The sequence below is a fragment of the Glycine soja genome, chromosome 11 (assembly GCF_004193775.1).
Source record: "Glycine soja cultivar W05 chromosome 11, ASM419377v2, whole genome shotgun sequence".
Classification (NCBI taxonomy): domain Eukaryota; kingdom Viridiplantae; phylum Streptophyta; class Magnoliopsida; order Fabales; family Fabaceae; genus Glycine; species Glycine soja.
Window position 1 is genome coordinate 53,054,610 of NC_041012.1, and position 15,997 is coordinate 53,070,606.

At 33.1% G+C, this 15,997-nt stretch overlaps 2 long non-coding RNA genes across 8 annotated transcripts; one reads left to right on the forward strand and one right to left on the reverse strand.

Annotated features, from left to right (window-relative positions):
- Nucleotides 1-14: 14 nt before the first annotated feature.
- On the reverse strand, nt 15-4,599 carry LOC114374438. The gene is made up of 3 exons (XR_003658566.1): nt 4,271-4,599; nt 4,043-4,128; nt 15-3,953 (listed from the first exon to the last, which is right to left on the reverse strand). It is a non-coding gene; the product is annotated as an uncharacterized LOC114374438 (long non-coding RNA).
- Nucleotides 4,600-11,190: 6,591 nt separating this feature from the next.
- LOC114373839 lies at nt 11,191-14,946 on the forward strand. 7 transcript variants are annotated; one of them, XR_003658472.1, is made up of 5 exons: nt 11,195-11,779; nt 12,915-12,978; nt 13,216-13,422; nt 13,504-13,772; nt 14,777-14,946. It is a non-coding gene; the product is annotated as an uncharacterized LOC114373839 (long non-coding RNA). The 7 variants fall into 7 exon arrangements; XR_003658474.1 differs by lacking the exon at nt 14,777-14,946 and having other exon boundaries at nt 11,191-11,779; nt 12,915-13,056; nt 13,190-13,422; nt 13,504-13,902; XR_003658475.1 differs by lacking the exon at nt 14,777-14,946 and having other exon boundaries at nt 11,191-11,779; nt 12,915-13,056; nt 13,504-13,902.
- The last annotated feature ends 1,051 nt before the right edge of the window (nt 14,947-15,997 follow it).

The window sequence follows — 15,997 nt, forward strand, 5'->3', positions numbered from 1 at the left end:
ACCCACTTCCTCCTGAACTTGACCACATAAAGGGCAATCAGCATCTTGGATAATGATATTTCTTCTTAGAAGGTTACCCTTAGTAGGTAATCTGTCCTTGAGGAGCCTCCAAGTGAAAGTTGCTGCCCTTGGGGGGATGTTCATCTTCCAAATTAATTTGAAAATTCTAACATCTGAGGCTGAGGCATTGATATTCAACATCATTCTATATGCTGAACTGGTGGAATATACTCCTGTAGATTCAGCTTTCCACACCATAGTATCCTTCACATTTCTCTGAATAAGAATAGAGGAAATATCATCCATAAAATTCACTGCCAATATACTTTCGTGGTCAAATAAATTCCTCCTCCAATTGAGATCCCATCTCCAGCCATCGTCAGAAAAATTCCCCATCTGTGAGATAGTGCTGTGTTGTTGTCTGCTGATCAAAAACAGGGAATTATATTTCTACTTTAGGGTGCAGTCTTCCCCTAACCATCTATCTGTCCAGAAATGGATTCTATCCCCCCCCCAATCTTCCATCCCAAGTTTTGTTGAAAGAGGCTCTGACCAGAGTTATGATAGATCTTCCTCAAGTCCCTCCACCAGTGTGAGCAGCCTTCAGATGAATAAAGGATCCATCATAGAGACAGCTGTACTTTTTCGATTTCAGAATCAAGGTCAACCTTAAAGGGTTTATATACCTTAAAATATGCCTTTTGATTTGAAGTCATGCAACAAAGATTTAAACATGCAGCTTGGTTTCGGGTCATTGGGGCTCAAAATTAACATCTCTTTTTAAAACAAAGAATCCATCTCCAAGGGACAACTACACTTTTCCGAATTCAAGGTCAGGGTCATCATTATATACCCTAATTTTTAAGTGAATAAAGAATCCATCTCATAAAGGCAACCAAAAATTTTGTTTAGGGGGTCAGAGTCAACCTTGTAGATACTCCAATTTTTCAGATGAATTCAGCTCATAGTGGCAACCACACTTTTCCGTTTTCAGGGTCAGCCTTATGAGATTTATATACCCTAATTTTCAGACGATGTATAAAGAATCCATCACATAGGGACAAATGCACTTATTCGTTTCATGGTCAGGGTCAAACTTATAGGGTTTATATATCCTAATTTTGCTCATGAAGAATAAAGAATTCCTCTTAGGATTTATATATTATGCAGATGAATGAATAAAGAATTCATCTCATAGAGGCAACCACACTTTTCCATTAAATGGTCAGGGTCAACCTTATAGAGTTTATATACCCTAATTTTGCTCATGATGAATAAATAATTCATCTCATAAAGGCAACCACAATTTTCCTTTTATAGGATCAGAGCCCTAATTTTGTTCATGATGAATGAAGAATCCATCTCATAAAGGCAACAACACTTTTTAGATTACAGGTTCAAGGTCAACTTTGTAGGATTTATATACCCAAATTATCAGACGAATGAATAAAGAATTCATCTCATAGAGGAAACAACACTTTTTCGATTACAAGGTCAACGTCAACCTTGTAGGATTTATATACCCAAATTATGCAGATGAATGAATAAAGAATTCATCTCATAGAGGCAACCACACTTTTCTATTATAAGGTTAGGGTCAACCTTAAAGGGTTTATATACCCAGATTTTGTAGATGATGAATGAAGAATCCAACTCAGAAGCAACCACAGTTTTTCAATTTCAGGGTTTAGGTCATTCTTATGTACCAAAAATTTGCGGATGATGAATAAAGAATTCATCTCATAGAGGTAAGCACACTTTTTCCATTACAGGGCCAGGGTAACTCTTATATAGGGTTCGAATACCCCAATTTTGCAAATGATGAATAAAGAAATACTCAGAGACAACCACACTTTTTCGACTTCAAGTTCAGGGTCACTCTTGTATACCAAAATTTTGCAAATGATACATATAAAATTTCATCTCATAGAGGCAACCACACTTTTCCGATTTCAGGGACAAGGCCATTCTTGTATACCAAAATTTTGCAAATAATGAATATAGAATTTCATCTCATAGAGGCAACCACACTTTTCTGAATTCAGGGCCAAGGTCATTCATATATACTGAAAATTTACAGATAAAGAATATAGAAATTCATCTCATAGAGGCAACCACACTTTCCCAATTTCAGGGATAGGGCCATTCTTGTATACCGAAATTTTGCAAATGATACATATAAAATTTCATCTCATAGAGGCAAACAACCACACTTTTTCGATTTCAGGGACATGGACATTCTTATATACTGAAATTTAGCAGATGATGAATGTAGAATTTCATCTCATAGAGGCAACCACACTTTTTCGATTTCAGGGTCAGGGTCATTGTTGTATACCGAAATTTTGCAGATGATGAATGTAGAATTTCATCTCATAGAGGCAACCACACTTTTTCGATTTCAGGGTCAGGGTCATTGTTGTATACCGAAATTTTGCAAATGATGAATATAGAATTTCATCTCATAGAGGCAAGCACATTTTCCAATTTAAGGGACAGGATCATTCTTGCATACCGAAATTTTGCAAATGATGAATATATAATTTTATCTCATAGAGGCAACCACACTTTCCGATTTCAGGGACAGGGCCAATCTTGTATACCAAAATTTTGCAAATGATTATAGAATTTCATCTGGTAGAGGCACCCACACTTTTTCGATTTCACGTGGCAGTGTACCATAGAGGCAACCACAGTTTTTCAATTTCAGGGTTTAGGTCATTCTTATGTACCAAAAATTTGCAGATGATGAATAAAGAATTCATCTCATAGAGGCAACCACATTTTTCTCATTACAGGGCCAGGGTCATTCTTATATAGGGTTCGAATACCCCAATTATGCAAATGATGAATAAAGAAATCATCTCAGAGGCAACCACACTTTTTCGACTTCAAGGTTAGGGTCATTCTTGTATACCAAAATTTTGCAAATGATGCATATAAAATTTCATCTCATAGAGGCAACCACACTTTTCCGATTTCAGGGACAGGGCCATTCTTGTATACCAAAATTTTGCAAATAATGAATATAGAATTTCATCTCATAGAGGCGACCACACTTTTCTGAATTCAGGGTCAGGGTCATTCTTGTATACCAAAATTTTGTAGATGATGAATATAGAATTTCATCTCAATGATGCAACCACACTTTTCCAATTTCAGGGATATGGCCATTCTTGTATACGGAAATTTCGCAAATGATGAATATAGAATTTCATCTCATAGAGGCAAGCAACCGCACTTTTCCGATTTCAGGTACAGGGTCATTCTTTTATACCGAAAATTTTGCAGATGATGAATATCAAATTTCATCTCATAGAGGCAACCACACTTTTTCAATTTCAGGGTCAGGGTCATTCTTTTATACTAAAATTTTGCAGATGATGAATATAGAATTTCATCTCATAGAGACAATCACATTTTTTCGATTTTAGGGACAGGATCATTCTTGCATATCGAAATTTTGCAGATGATGAATATAGAATTTCATCTCATAGAGGTAATCACGTTTTTTCGATTCCAGGGACAGGATCATTCTTGCATATCGAAATTTTGCAGATGATGAATATAGAATTTCATCTCATAGAGGCAACCACACTTTCCGATTTCAGGGACAGGGCCAATCTTGTATACCAAAATTTTGCAAATGATTATAGAATTTCATCTGGTAGAGGCACCCACACTTTATCGATTTCACGTGGCAGTGTACCATATCTTAAACTGCCCAAAGCTGATTGAAATGCCAATTCAGGAGTAGAATAAGTGGTAGAAGACTCCATGAAGTTGATTGAAGCACAAAAGAGACCTGATAGTGAATGGCTTAAATTTTTCCAAGAAGCGCCAACCTAATGTACAGGGACATCAAGAACTGCCCACAATTCAACACCTGGAGGCTTTGCATTGCGGCTTGATATTGGAATCAAATCCACCCCATCATTCATAGTTCCATCGACCTTGTGTAAAAGATAATAGGTAACCGTTCTTGAATAAACAAGAAGATCTAGGTATGAAACAAAAAGAATTCATAGATCGCGAAGCTTACTGCTAGAAAAAGCTGCCGTGGAAACAATATGGGAATTAATGACAAAGACGACGATTGAACGCGTTTGACTTCAAATTTGAAAACGCCTACAGTGAAAAAAAGATAGAGAGGGTTAATCGTTAAAAGAAACTAAACTAGGGTTTGATTCTTGAAACTTGAATTCTGAATAGAAGATTACAATAACTATTTTAAGGAAACAAGATACAATGAGAGAAAAAGAGAGCTTACAGATAGAGAAAGTGCGTGGCTGAACAACTAAAGTAGAAATGTATATTAGTTGTAAAAAAGACAACCATTCACTTTTCTCTCTCTCCTCGTTTTCTTGTAGTATTCTTTGTTATGCGGTGTGTGTTTTGGTTACCAAAAGGAAAGGGGAAGGGGCATTACGGACTGTGAATTTGTCTTGGCTAGCTTCGGAAGAAATTCTGCTTGCTTGGCATTTTGTAGAATCATGTTAGTTTTATTCATTCTGTCTCCAGTAATAACGCATTTATGTTACCCATAAATACCCTTCCATAGATATTTTACATTCCGCGAGTGACGAAATCTAAGGATGAAGAGATGGAATATGAAAGATTCTCAATTCTGTTTGGTTATACATATGCCTCCCGTTTCTATGGTTAATTTCTGAGGTTTAACTCAAGAGGACTTCATTAAATTTATTTTTTTTATCATCACTCAATAAAAATTGTCGCTGAATAAAATACCATACCTAAGTGTTGTATTTTTCATAAACACAATATTAATTCTTAGAATTTCATGTGCTTACCCCTTTTTTCGTACTGCATATTATTTTTTTAAGAAAGTAATTTCGTACGAACATAATGTTTATATGTATAATTGATCAAAACTTTAAGATGTTTTAAAATAATTATTTTAATATTAATTTTAAATTTTAATTGGTTGCATTTGTAAATATTTAATACACACAAAAGTTATTATTGAACGCTTTGATTTGACTTCCAAGCGTTTTTTCAATTGGAACCACATAAAAGTTGTATCCTTTCTCCCTCTCCCTTATGCTCTGTTTGACATAAATAGAAATGTATATTAGTTGTAATATTTTTTATTTTAAAATTTACATAAAAAATCCATTGATAATCACGTACCTATATTTTTATATTATTTATACCTACCATTGTATAAAGGGAGTATCTTTTGGTGTAGGAAATCAAGTGCAAATGGCATTGGTACAACCTGATTGTACGGTAGTAAGCTTGCCTGGTGATACTTGTGACCCAAATGATAATTCTTGTGATGATCATTGCAAAACACATTTCAGATCAGAATCTGCACATGGAGCTTGTGGCTTGAAGATACATATTTGTGTTTGTTATACTTGCTAAACATAATGTTTGACTGTAGCAATCCCAAGTTTCACACCTATATTAATTGAATGAGTAGATGATGAACTGAATAAAATAAAATAAAATGACCCCATACTATATTTTAATGGTCAAACTTATGGATCCTAATGATTTGAGCCTTTCTCATTCTCCTTCACTTAAGGTGATAAATTTACTGTAGGGGACTTGTTTTAAAAACAATTTTTCAAATAGGGTCTGTTTTAAAATAAATTGTAAGGGGGGTCTGTTATTTACGTGGATATCGCCATTGTTACTCGCAGGACAAGGCTGACTAGGAGAGATGAAGACATATCGTCATTGGTGCTGGCGAGACAGGAAGAGAGGAGAGAGACCCGCCATTGGCACTGGCGGGACATGCCAACGTGGGCAGTCCCGCCATTGGATCCTGCGACACTCATATGCAATAAACTAATTAATCACTCAAGCTGAGATATAGGTTTCTACTAGTTGGGCGGGCTTTTTCTCTTGCACTGCTACTCCTCTTCGGTAACCTGGGTTACAAAATAAAGGTAAATGAATGAATGCGATTTTTGAACCACGCATTTATGAATGCGATTTTTGAACCACCCATTTATGAAGTAAAGAATTAATCTTATCGGAACTTCTCTTTTTTAAATATGAATCAATTTATACCAAGATTTTTGTTACGTAATCACCTACGTAATAAAAAAATTGTTTCGTAACTTTTTTAATTCTATTTTCCTTTTCTTTTTAAAGCATATATAATTGGAGTTTAAAATCTTTTTGCATTCTTTAATTCAGTTTAATTAATTAAATTGTAAGACTTAAATTATTATGAGTATACTCATTTAAATTTTTACAATGCAAATCTCCTATTTAATTATCTTTCTCCTGGTCCACTTTTCCAATATAAGGCATCTAATAAGTTTTCCTCCAAAATACCGTAAAAAAGTAAAAATGATTTCCAAATCTCAACATCTTGAAGCAAATCAATTTACATTAACATAAGAAATTTAAATTAATAATATATTATTTATAAAATAAAATTATTTACGTTTTTAAAAGTACTGATTTTTAGTGACTATTTAGTTTAAATTTAATATAAATAATTATCTATTTAGTTTGATAGAATAATAATAGATTTCTATAGCACATTGATTAAGAAATTCTTACAAAAGAAATATTATAAACAAATTTCCATTAATTTATTTGAATGTTATAAAAAAAAGTAACCATTAAAAGAAAAAAAGTGTATTTAGATTTAGATAGTTATATTAATGAACATATAATTTATTTGACGGCTTTACAAGTTTATTTAATTAAAACAAGATTATTAAATAAATGAGTTTGTCTCATTAAATTTTTTTGGCTATATTTATCTAGTTAAATATTTTACCTTTTTCAAACACTACTTAAAACAACGTTTAAACTTATAATTTTTTTGGTTATATCCTTAGTATTTTTTTATAAAATTTCTTATTTAATCCTTTTTAATATTACATTATTTATTTAAATTATTACACTGATTCTTTTAATCATAAAAGTATTTAATTTCTATAAATACAAATTTTATATCATTTTACATTTATTAATTAACTCATCAAGTAATAAACAAACGTAATAACTTTTAACTATTTTTTTTCATTTTTAATTATTTTTTTATCAAAACATAAACATGTAAAGACAGACAATCTTATATAATATCAAGATTTTCATATTATTTTTACCAGCAGGTTCTTATTTTAATTTTGTATTTTAAGCAACGGTATTTTTGAAGGATCACTACTAAAGTGCATGCAAATTAGTCCAGTAATTGGTGCTTAGGCCACTTTTACTTTACTCTCACTGGTTCTCAATATTTTTCTTTCTCATTTTCTTACAGATACGCAGTGTTTCTTATGCAAGAAATGGGATCTCCTCGTGTTACTAACTTCTTCTTTATATATATATAATCGATGTAAATGGGATGATACCAAGCAACCAAATCTTGTGAAAAAGTGGATCCATTGTACAAAAAGTACTTCAAGATAATGTTAAACAATTTTAAAAAATAAAAAGGCCATCGTTTCATTCAAAATTTCCAATGTAAAAAGGTACTCTCTCCAAGACTTCAAGTTCGATAAGATAAAAATAAAAACCTGAAGATAAAATCATTATATGGAATTTCAAGGTTATTTCTTCAAGTTGACAAAAATTGGAAATTGGTTATGTTTATATTATATAATAATTATTTTAAAAATCATATTTAAAATAATTTTAATCTATTGATAGTATAATTTTTATACTGTATTTATATTATAAAGAAAATGCATAGTAAAAAAAAGTTAGGACACGACAATTTTAATAAAAAGTATTTATATTATTTATTTTTATATCTGAATCTTAAATTACAATAAAAAAAAACTAATGTAATACAATTTAATAGAAATAATTAGCTACGTTTGATAAAAAAAAAAAAAAAACTACGTTAATAAATATATATATGCTCTTGGTCTTAAGAAAGTGATAAAAAGTTTCATTTGGAAGGTGCTAAAAGTTAGCACACTTTGGAGGAGTGCAGGACCCAATGGCGAGACTGTCCAAGTTGGCATGTCCCGCCAGTGCCAATGACGGGTCTCTCTCCTCCCTCCCTGTTCCGCCAGCACCAATGGTGGTATGCCTTCTTCTCTCCTAGTCAGCCTTGTCCCGCCAGTAACAATGGTGACACCCACGTAAATAACAGACCCCCCTTGGAATTTGTTTTAAAACAGACCCTATTTGGGAAATTGTTTTTAAAACAAGCCCCCTACAGTAAATTTGCCCACTTAAGGTACCAGCAAAGTCGCTGGTGTAGGTAGCAATGCCCTTCGTGAACCTCTTTTATTTTTTTTCTTTTTTTGCATGTGCATGTAGATAATTACTTCCTGTACCTTCTTTTTTGCTTTCTGCGTCCTCTAAAAGACTTGAACAAACACAAATACCCTCGTCTCTCCCAAGTAAGCCCCACCACCACCCAATGCCGCAAAAAACCCAACACCACTGCCGCAACCACCCAACACCACGAAAACATAACCAGATATGCACCTCACTCGGGAATTATGTACCACAATTTTGGAAAAGTAATTCTGGAATGAGTTTTGTTTTCCACGAATGCTTTTTCGAAATTATGTTAGTATATTTGGTTACATGGAGTGGCAAATGATGATCCAATCAAATGAGGTAACTATTGAGTTAGAGACTAGAATCATCGTCCACAGTTTTGTAACTTCATTGTTTGGAATTTAGGAAATTGAATGGAGATTTAGGTAAAATGCAAATGAACTTTTTTTAAGTAAAAAATGCAAATGACTTAAATGCATAATATTGCAGTTTTATCTTTTAATTTCATTAGGGCACTGGTTAGTAATAACCAATATAATTATCAATTCTTACGTTAATCTACCTAAATCCTCATCATCAATATATAGGCACCACATTGACATTGAATTAAATTTTCAACTTTTCTCTTTCACTACAAGAAAAATAACCTATGTCTACAAACACTTTTTTGCTACAGACATAAATTAGTGTAGGTAAATCTCAAAAATACTTTTACCTACAACCGACTAATGTAGGTAAAACTCAACCACTTGTACCAATCATTATTTGGTGTAGGCAAATTCATTAAAACTAAAAAAATACTTCTACCTACAACTATGTTGTGTAGGTAAAACTCCAAAAAACTTGTGTCTATGATTGATTAGTGTAGGTAAAACTCAAAAGAATTACTACCTACAGAAGCATAGTGTAGGCAAAATTCTAAAAAACTTATACCTACAACTACGTGATGTAGATAAAACTTCACAAAATCTGTGCCTATAATTGATTGGTGTAGGTATAACCTCAAAAGTCTTATACCTACGATTGTTGGTGTAGGTAAGACTATTTGAATTTGAATACTAGTCTCTTGTTTTTTTTAGAAAATACTCAATCTCAAAAAATAATCATTCAGTTTAAATTAATTTTTAGTTAATAATTATTCAAAATTTTCATTGACATTCATCGGGACACGTGACCATAGGCAAATGAACCTCAGGTGAGCATAGATACAGAGAAACGTATAGCATAGAAGTAAGAAGGGGCACCTGAACTGATCACTTTCAGTCACAATATCCTGTTTGAATAAAGTAACATTTAATCATTATTTGTTAATCATAATGGAACAATAATTTAAATCATTATTAGATCAATACCTATTTGGAAAACATCTGATATGTACAGTTATGCTCACATGTAAATCTGCTCAAAGGATTGTTGGAGTTCAGGAGAAAATTATTATTATATTATACCTTAACAAGTCGATCTAAGAGATGAGCATAAGGCATCAAAGATCTGGTGTAGCAGCAACTACTTGTGAGATCCAATGGCTCACTTATCTCCTCCTGGAGTTTCACATTTTATTTAATCAACCAGCAAACCTCTTCTGTGATAATAATTCAGCAATCCAAATTGCTTCCAACCAAGTATTCCATGAGAGAACTAAGCACATTGAATTGGATTGTCACATTGTTAGGGATAAATGTTTGAGTGGTCTTCTGAAATTGTTACCAGTCCGGTCCTCTATGCAGCTAGCCGATGCATTTACCAAAGCCTTGCAACCAACTTCATTCAAATTCATGATTTCCAAGCTGGGAATGATGAACATCTATTCCCAGCTTGAGGGGGGCTCTTAATCAAGCTGTCATTTCCCGCCAAATTCATTTTGAACTCTAACAGATTTGTAACAAACTTTGTAATCGCTTTTGTGTTAGTTTTTGAATCTATTCTCAATCTGTATATAAGTTACTTTTGCTCAATGAATAAGACAGAAGCTTGTTTTGATCATCTTGCTCAATTTTTTTGCTTTCTTGTTCATAAGCTTTTCCTCTTTTCTTCTCGAGCAATAGCTTCTGCTTTTCTTTATCTCGATAGCTACTGCACCTAATGTGCAAATTTGTGCGTGGTGATTTTCTAGTTCAAGCTTGATTTGTGACAATATTTTCTTGAAGAGTTTCCGTTATTTGTGAAAATGAAATGAAATTGGAAGTTTTTTTAAGATACTACTAATAAGTAAATAATTACATAATTAAGCTATCAATGACTAAAGAGCTTAGGATTTGATTATATTGAATTGAATGGAAGAGGAAATCACAGAAATGTCCTTATTAAATGCATATTTTATTTAATTAAATTATAATTTGATCTCTTATAATCTTAAATCCATAATTTCATCTTTTATTTTTAAGTGAGTTTTAATGTTATGTTAGGATAATTTACTTTTACTAAGCATTGATAAGTTAAGAATTGAACTAATTTGAGTATGAATTCCTTGTATCTTAAGTGTTATTCTTGAAATATCATTGTTGGATTGAGGTTTGAGAAATTAATATATGCTTGTATGACAACTTTGAAAATGATTAGTGTGTTTAAGGATTACGAAATGCTTTGAAGGAGGGGGGAGCAAATGGATTCAACACATGCATTTGCATAAGTTAGAATTTGATTATTGTGTTAACAAAGATTCATTGTGATAAACAATGAATAAAAACTAAATAAAAGTGTGAATCTAATAAAATATTAGATTTAATAAATCTTAAATACCTTTATACACTGAAATGTATTTTTAAGACAATTATGATATAATAAATTTAAAACAAAATACATATATAGAAAAAGAAAAAAAAACTTATTTTGAAAATTACACATCGAAAATCAATTTTGATACTAAGTTTCCAAACAACATTTTAGTCCAAAATCAATTTTCAATATGTTATCCAAACAAAAATTACCTTATTATATGATAACACTGCTTTTAGGTGCATTAGATATATGGTACCAGACGCAAGATTTTTGCCACCTGCCGCTGCTCTATGCACTATCGACTGTTTAGTTCCCAAAAATAATTCAACCATGCACATACTCTATTTTCAGACTATCATTTACTCTTATAGTGCATTTGGATTCACGCTTTTTATATGTACAAGGAGTTTTCCAAAAACACGTTCTTAAGCTCTTTTGACGCATTTATGCAGACTGGGAGGCTGCAGCAAACCCTAGCGGATTGCGTGGAGCGGCAAGGCAAGGCGTTGCATTCGGGAAAGGTTTCGACGGTGAGACTGTGTCCCGAACGCGCTTCCCGAGGCAGGTACTTCGATTTTCGTTCCAATTTCGTTCCCGCCTCTGTTGAATTCGCTCAGGTCTCGCCCCTCTGCACCACTCTGTACAAAGGCGGGTTCCGAATTCGAATGTGGAAGAAGTTGGTTTGACGGTGGCCACTGATCTTGATGGCAAAAGTGTTGAGAAAATGGCACCACATGTGAATGAACCAGTGTATGCTTGGAGAAATGATTCTTTTGTTGCTGCATTTCCTTCCGAAGTGGTTCGAATAACTTATGGCATTAACTTTTCGCAGGTAAAGATAGGCTGATGATACATTGGATTGAGATTTGAGGATATCAATCATCAAAATTTTCTTGGCATGTCATTTAGAGATTTCTATGGGCTAGTTTGGATAAATTTCTCAAAAAGCACTTATAGGAGAAGAAAATTAAGAGATAAGAAGAATAAAATTTCTCGTATAAGTTAAAATTGGTTTATCCACCTCAGCTTTTTGGTTTATTTTACCTCCTCTTTTCTCCTATAAATACTTTTCAATAAGTTTATCCAGATTGGCCCTATGTCTTTATGTTTTTTTTTAATATACTATCCTTACCAGACATCTATTATTAAACAAAGGGATTGTGTTTCATGGATTTGAGCATTACCCCTGTTAATCTGCTTCCCATCATGAGAACAATGTCTAGATTTGTGTCTAAAGTCAAGATTATAGCATTTAGTATTTTAGTTGTACAGATAAAAGGAACTTGGTTGCTGACTGGGTACATTTGGACATTTGGTTGAAGTATGCATTTTAAAGATATAAAATGCTAAATAAACTTCTGTAGAGGAAATGTAAAATGATGCTTACACTATAAAATGATGCCTTAGTATTTTTTTGTAGGGCTCATTATCCAAGGGAAATGTAATGCTTGGCAAGTTATTTTAAGTTAAATATATAAATCCTGATTCTGGATTTAGATATTTGTGTATGTTATTTTTATTTAACTTTAATACACAGACACCCAAACACACATGGTGCTATGTCCCAATGTCTTGTATTATGTACATTAGCCATGTCTATGTGTCTGTGTCCATGTCTATGTTTGTGTGCCACAAACACCTCTAAGTGCCAAGTTTCAACTGTCCAAACTCGAAGGTTTCGTTGTTGGCAGCCTCTCCATGTACCACTTGAAGCCCGCAGCACCTAAACATATTTGCTTTGTTGGAACTTGGGGGAATATGAGACACTCTTTTAGGCTGTTTTTCCACGGATTCATGTGTATTAGAGTACTGTAAGAGAGCTGCAGTTATTCAACTGCAGTCTCGGGTAGACTTAAGCTAGTTAGTTAGTTCACTAAGGTAGTTAGTTCCCCATGACAGCTGTCCTAATAACAGCACTGTCTATAAATACCAAACTGTACTCTTAAGTTCCCTCCTTTCTTTTGCAGGCACCTGTTATTGGCTGCTAGTGGTTTTCTACACCCCCCTTGGATAATTTGGTGTACACTTAAGGTGTGTTTATACACCCCTCTTAAGTTCCCTCCTTAAGTTCCCTCCTTTTCTATCTCTGTGGTTCCCGGTGAACCTCAGGTGTGTTTTCTGTTTGAATCTATGCTCTGTTCGTTTTGCAGTTCAAAACCATTCACAGAACCTAGTCTGAAAAGTTTTTTATTTCCTTTTCTTATTGTTTTATTTCTTTTTCTAATTTGTTGACAATATTCAGGTTGAATTGATTACTGCATTTAACAGACTTGTGCAGGGGCTGCCATCCTAACAGACATTGTATTTTGGGTTTGGGGTGTTATAGTCCCATTCTTACAAATTCCTTAACAGACTTGTGCAGGGGCTGCCATCCTAAGCTTTGTTCTACAACATTAGTTGTAAGCATATGTTGTTGTTCCCAAACAGGTGGCCATATCCCTTTCTGGAGCTTAATAACAAGTGGGCTCCTATATGGTGGGTGACACACAATATAAAATTGCTCAAGTCTTGCCTTATTTGAATTGCCTTTTACTGATTAAACTACATACAATGCAGGTATTTGTGCCTGGCAGTAATTCATGCCCCTTGCTATGGCGTGTATTATCTGATAGTGCGAGCCAAAAATACGATTCTCCCCAGATTGTTCCCTCAAGCATTTTTGTCATAGGAAGTTCCAGACTATGAAGGAATCCTCAGACTATGAAGCATGTTGAGAAAAGGAAAATGCCGGTGGAATTATACCCAAGGTGATGGAGACAATATTCAAGAGGGTTCAGACTATGAAGGAATCCTCAGAGTTTTTGATTAGGGTATCTTTTATCGAGGTAAACAATAATGCTTGATGAATTCTCTCTGTAATTGAAATTGAGCTTTTGAAACATGGAAGTTTGAACTGCTATATATTTTTTTGGTGAATTATTGAACTGCTATATTATGATGAATATTTTGTGGATAGTCAACAATGAATATCCAACAATGCCATGTGGCGTGCACGTAACCTAATGCCAAATTGCCAATAGCAATTCTGTAGGGACACACAGGATTCTCAAATTAAGGTTCTGGTCTTTTATTAATTTTTTTGTTGTGATGTGAAATTTAAAGGATTTAAATACATTTTTGTGTTTATAATTTATTTCAATTCTGAATTTGGTTTTTATATTTGAAAAAAAATGAATTTTAATTCTTATAATTTTGCAAGTTTAAGATTTGTTGGGAGTGGTTGTTAGTTTTAAGCTTTTAAAATCATTAGAAATATCAGATTTAGGTGTAATATCTTACATATAATTATATTTATATGCTTGTGATATTTTTATTTTAATTGATATCGGAGTTTGCCTTCGTAAGCAATTTAATTTGCATTTTAAAGGTCATCAAGTGTTGCTAAGATGGAACTCTAGCTAATATTAATTAGTTTGAGATCTATTACATTTATAAAAGTTATAAATTTAAAAAGATATCTTTTTGTCTCTACCAAACCTTTGGATTAACATTCAAATTTTGAAATTCCTTGGAGAGTGGCAATTCCCGCTGCACTTCTTCCTCATTCCTGTCACAAAGATATCCACAAAGATATCTTTTTGTCTCTACCAAATCGTAACATTGATATTTCCTTGGACATGAATTTTTGTGTTGGGAAAAGGAGGCTAATGAATGAATCGGAAACAGAATTATGAGGACCCCAACTCCAACATTGAATGTTTTTGTAATTCCCAAACTGCCCATTAAATATTAATCTAAGCTTAGATCTACCTTCATCTAGCTTTAGTAAGTATAGTAGTAGTTGTACTAAATTATGTTGGCTACTAATCCCTTATCGATTGTCATGCAGACACCTTCCTTGTGTTTCCAGTAAAGGAAGAGAACTCCAAATGAGCTTTCCTGTTCAATAGGTCAATAAATTCTACTGTTTATTCTTTCTGTTGATTGAAACAGTCACCATGAACCACTACCTACTTCTAGCTAGTTCTGATAGTGTAACAGTTTTTAGATTCCAATTCACAACTGGTCTTCACATTCATGTCGTCTCTACTGCCACTCATAATATTAAATATTTTACTAATTGAATTGGTAATCATTTAGGACAGAACTTAGAGGTATTTATAGAGTTACTTTTGATTTTGTTTTCTAATCAAAATAGGAATTTATTTTGATAATCAATGTTGACTTTTAATACGAGCTTTTAATCACAACTGCATCTAAGTTTTGTTCAATCCTTTATCAACGTGGGTTTTTTTTTTCCTTGATCTTTCTCCTCGTTGTCCCTGACCGCATCAAAATGGTTTCTACTCTAAGTACAAGAAAATGTACTGATTGGAACAGCTTGGGCAAAAAAGTCAAATGGCCTCTCGTCACGACCATACAGGTTATTATTGTGCTATTTGGGATGTATTGACGTGGCTCCAAGAATGATGCTTACACTTGAGTAAGTAGGGACTGTGAAAGCTTGGTTCATGTACTCGAGTGCATACAATTAATACGAGTAATTAGTTACAAGAGAATAAATCATACAGTAATTAATCAACCACCCTAACTAATCATTTCCTTGAAGTAAAACCCGCTCCTCTGGTTCAGAAGCCAATTTCTTGGATCTTGGAGAAAGTTCGGCAGAGGAAATTGGAGATTTTATAGAAGTAGGTTGATTTGCGTTAAGATTGTTGTTGTTCATTGGGGTATGGATAAAATAAACATTTGTTTGTTTATTTTGGTCTATGGTGTATATGGATCTACATTTAATACGCATATTATGTACTTCTATCTCAAATTGAAAAGCGATTATATGAAAAAATATTAATTTAATTAAAATATATTAGTGACCATCCAATCATAATTATGATGTGATAAAATTATTAGCTTTTCCAATTATTACTTTAAAAAATCATATATAACACGAAACAATAATGGGTGAACCGAAACAATTCGTGCATTACACTGGTAATTGAATGATTGCTGCAATACGGTACTAGCAATTCATAAATACTCAGATTGCTCTTGATAAAAAAAAAAAAATTCAGATTGGCTAAATATTATGAACATGATGCGAGATTTTTTT